General features: G+C 52.1%; 1 protein-coding gene across 2 annotated transcripts in view; it reads left to right on the top strand.

Annotated features, from left to right (window-relative positions):
- rims4 (regulating synaptic membrane exocytosis 4) overlaps positions 1-5,000 on the top strand; it is a 20,608-nt gene that overhangs the window by 3,501 nt on the left and 12,107 nt on the right. The window lies entirely within an intron of this gene.

Raw genomic sequence — 5,000 nt, 5'->3', positions numbered from 1 at the left:
CAGAGGAACGACAGAAAAGAGAAAAACTTAAGTACAAGAACGTAAAACTGTAATTAAGTACACATTCATTCATGTTAATGAGATCTCGCTGATTAATCACTGTAAGAGCACAGAGGGAGAAGGAAGAAGGGAATGTGTTCTGCTGGAGGATGGAGAGAGAGAAGATGACAGATGATGTCACTGAAAGGACGGAGAGAAAAGCATCAAACATTAACCAGCTTCATATTGGATGGAGAGAACGAGGGATGGAAGAAGGCAGAGAAATGAAAGAGAGAAGAGTGATGTGAAAGATCGGAGGGAGGGAGGGAGGGAGGGAGGGAGGGATGGATGGAGGGATGGATGGAGGGAGGGAGGGATGGATGGAGGGATGGATGGAGGGAGGGATGGATGGATGGAGGGATGGATGGATGGATGATGGATGGATGGATGGATGGATGATGGATGGAGGAGGGATGGAGGGATGATGGATGGATGATGGATGGATGGATGGATGGATGGACGACCAGATGGATGGTGAGAGAAATGGAAGCTGTCCTCTCCTTCCCCTCCTCCGCCCTGAACCTCCTCCTGACCCTCCTCATCCTTCTGGGGGTAGAATGAAAGTCATTTATAAGCCTAAAATAGCCTTTGGAATTCTTGTCGTCCATCCATTATCATCCCTCCATCCATCGTCCCAGTGACATCATGGCTCCCTGTTTTATGACCCTACTCTGACACGCGGTTCCCGCCTCCTCCACCAGGGGGCAGATGTTCCCCTTCAGCTCCTGATAGTTTTCACCACCGAGGAAAAAAGACAAACGCAGTTTCCTCATTGGCTCCTTCTTCTGTACACATGGATGCTGGTGCTGGTCACATCGTCATGACGACGAGCCGTGAACGTCTGCACCAGTGTCGTGCACCAGTGCTGGTCACCAGTGCTGGTCACCAGTGTCGTGCACCAGAGCTGGCCACCAGTGCTGGTCACCAGCACTGGTGACCAGCACTGGTGACCAGTGCTGGTCACCAGTGCTGGTCACCAGTGTCGTGCACCAGAGCTGGCCACCAGTGCTGGTCACCAGCGCTGGTCACCAGTGTCGTGCACCAGTGCTGGTCACCAGTGTCGTGCACCAGTGCTGGCCACCAGTGTCGTGCACCAGTGCTGGCCACCAGTGTCGTGCACCAGTGCTGGCCACCAGTGTCGTGCACCAGTGCTGGCCACCAGTGTCGTGCACCAGAGCTGGCCACCAGTGTCGTGCACCAGTGCTGGTCACCAGTGTCGTGCACCAGTGCTGGCCACCAGTGCTGGTCACCAGTGCTGGTCACCAGTGTTGTGCACCAGTGCTGGCCACCAATGTCGTGCACCAGTGATGGTCACCAGAGCTGGTCACCAGTGCTGGTCACCAGTGCTGGTCACCAGTGCTGGTCACCAGTGTCGTGCACCAGTGCTGGTCACCAGTGTCGTGCACCAGTGCTGGCCACCAGAGCTGGCCACCAATGTCGTGCACCAGTGATGGTCACCAGAGCTGGTCACCAGTGCTGGTCACCAGAGCTGGTCACCAGAGCTGGTCACCAGTGCTGGTCACCAGAGCTGGTCACCAGTGATGGTCACCAGGCTCATCACAGCTGGACCAGCTCTGGAGCTGTGATCCAGTTGTGGTGCAGATCTGGATGATCAGGGTCTGTTTGTTGCTGATGTCTACTGAACCACACGTGCAGTCTGGGAATCTAAAACGATCTCCAGGTAGAGGAGATGAAGGAAGGCTTCCTCCCACCAGCTCCGCTGAGGTCGGTCGTCCGAGTCCTCCTGCCGCAGCGCCGTTCCCGCTCTTGTGAAAATAATGAGCAGAAGGAGTCAGGATGATGAATGAGTGCGACACCGAAGTCACAAGCTCCAGAGGAGAAACAGGGGAGGTGGAGAACAGGAGGCCTCTGGTGAGCTCCTGAGCTGCAGAGATGACCCAGAAAAGTCAGGAGTGTGAAATGGACCGAAGGAAAGGAGGTCTGTTCTGCAGGGAGGAGCGGGCGGAGGAGCGGAGGTGAATCCAGCAGCTGTTCATTTGTTCCAGGCGGTGGAGACGAGGAGCTGCTGGGAGAGCAGAATAATGGCTGTTTGATGAGAGGAGGAGGGCGTGAATGAGATGATGGGGGGGGGCGACCACGGCGCGGAACCATCCCGACTAACGTGCTGCTGCACCGGATTCGTGCTGCAAACACCTCAGTTAAAATGGGAAAGTCGTTCACCTGATCCGTCCACGTTCGTGGTTGGTTCATCTGATTGAAGGATGGATCATAAAGTGACGGATTTATCTTCAGATTTGAAGCTCCTGTAAAGCCTCACACCTCCTCTGGCCGGGCAGGCACCCAGATCCTGCAGCAGGGGTGGATTCTTCAGCTGATCCCACCTGATCTCCTCACCAGTAAGAACGTGAACTGATCAGTGAAGAACTCCTGAGTTCAGTGTCATAATCCCTTAAATATATAGATGCATGAAGAGTTACAGCCCCGAGGACATGAGCTCATTAGTGTCAGCGTTGATGATTAGCATTATTATTGTTGGGGGTCAGGGTCAGGGTCAGGGTCAGGGTCTGTAAAGCCCCTAGAAACGGTTTTGATTGTAACAGCTGCTGTATAAATGAAGATTGATTGATTGATTAGTCAGTGTTACAAGTGCTGTTTGGGGCGCTCTGTCGCCACCTACAGGCCGGGAGGTTTAACTAACTGCTGCTGAGAGACCCAACAAGAGGACGGTTCTGGAGTCAGTCTTAGCTTTACTTCTTCTCAAACTGGGAGTTTTTGAAAGAAAAGGAAGGAAGCAGTTCCAGGAACCGTGTCTCGGGCCTCAGTGGCAGAAGGCCAAACGCTACGTCTGCTAGCAGAGGTTGGCGTCATGTTTTTGTCCACTGTTATGACAGTTGAAGCTGAGGCTGAAATTAATTATACTGCACTTGCTCATTTGGGGCGTATACAGTTATATTTATATTTGAGCCGAACCTGAAAAGGTTCCTCTCTTCATCCTCACTGCAGACTGAACGTTAGCTCCAATTAAACTCCGTAATGGAATTATTGGGTATAAAACTGCATTAGCTCGTGATAAACTTCCAAATTTTCTGCCAAACAGGATTTGCAGTATCGGTTCATTTTGTTAATTAAATGAAAGCGAAGCCATCCAAACAGTCTGTGGAGGCACCTTCATAGTTAGTCATAAAGCGGCGCCGGCTGAGCCAAGGGAACGAGCGCTAAAAGTGGCGCTTCTCTCCGCAGGCGGGACTTTGTAGTTACTGCCGCCTCCTCCAGCCAAGACGCCGTTTGTTGATGAGTGTTCGGGACATTTGGGGCTCTTTTTTTGGATCCTCACAGTGTTGTGACCATATGTTGTTTGAGCTCAGAGAGACACGTTCAGGCATCGAGAGGCTCTGTTAACGCCGTTAAACTGATCATTTCAGCTCAGTTTCCACTTTTCTTATGGAGCAAATAGAGAGAAAACAAAGGAACCGCAGAGAAACCAGGAGAACATGTTCTCATCTGGAACCATGAAACATTTACAGCAGCTGTTTCAGCTCAGAGGCAGAAAACTGCAAGTCAGTGATAGAAACAGCTGGAGTTCTGCGATTTAGTGGTTTTCTATGCTTCTGGGGACAATGTCAAGCACATGCTACCACATTTAGTCTTTTAAATGTGATATCTCCTGAAGGCTTTCTTAGATTTGGGCCGCTTATCTCTCCTGGCTTCCTTGTCATCTCTTGATGACATCTTCCAGCTGAACTACATGAAGTGGTGCTGAAGTGTGGTGCTGAAGGGTTCTGGCTGGTTCTCTCCAGCCAGAACCCTCCTAAATCTGATTTACCAACGGTGCCCGGAGCAGAGCTCCACTTACCGTGATTTACTTTCTCTGCAGCAGCGCGAGAAAACTGACTCTTGACGGAGGAACCAGGACACAGGTGAAGCAGTGGCTCACCTGAACCCTAACCTAAAGAGAACACATTTACAAAAATACATCTGTAAAAAGTTCCCTCTCGGTTCCCCAACCTCAGGTTTATTCGCAGCTCTCATCGACCCAACGTGTGTTTTGCAGAGCTGAACATCAGTGTTGAGCTCTGAGAATCACCTGATCTGTCTCTTCAGGTGGTCACGACCAACGTGGCAGCACCACGTTTATTCAGCAGCATCACGTCATGTGACCGGTCCTTCACTGTCATGTGATCTGGGAGCTAAAGCTTGTCCAGTCATGTGACCGGTCCTTCACTGTCACGTGATCTGGGAGCTAAAGCTTGTCCAGTCATGTGACCGGTCCTTCACTGTCATGTGATCTGGGAGCTAAAGCTTGTCCAGTCATGTGACCGGTCCTTCACTGTCACGTGATCTGGGAGCTAAAGCTTGTCCAGTCATGTGATCCACCTCTGCATCCTCCTGAACAGTGCAGAGGTGAAGGTAGAGGTGAAGAGGTCAGGAAGGCGACATTGATGACTCCGAGTGTGATTGATCCAAAGGTTTCGCCGGAGTATTGGCAGCTCCAGGCCTGATCAATAAATTCTCCCACAGATCACCGTGAAAATCTGATTAAGTCGTTTGAGACGATGGAAGAAATCCACTTTAATTTGCTGCTAATTTTCAGTGGCCAGCAGGAGGAGAAGGTCGTCAAGATGGACACACACACACACACACACACACACACACACACACACACACACCCCCCCCCCCCCCCCCCCCCCACACACACACACCACACACACACACCCCCCCCCCCCCCCACACACACACCCCCCCCCCCCCACACACACACACACACACCCCCCCCCCCACACACACACCCCCCCCCCCCCCACACACACACACACACACCCCCCCCCACACACACACACACACACACCCCCCCCCCCCACACACACACACACACGCACACCCCCCCCCCCCCCACGCACACACACACACACACACACACACACACACACACACAGAGGGAGTTTACCCTTTTGTTTGATCTCCTTGTTGAGCTGTGCACCTTCAGCATGTTTACTCTTCTA

This window comes from Takifugu rubripes, chromosome 19, assembly GCF_901000725.2.
Source record: "Takifugu rubripes chromosome 19, fTakRub1.2, whole genome shotgun sequence".
NCBI lineage: Eukaryota > Metazoa > Chordata > Actinopteri > Tetraodontiformes > Tetraodontidae > Takifugu > Takifugu rubripes.
This window is presented reverse-complemented; position numbering and strand designations above follow the sequence as displayed.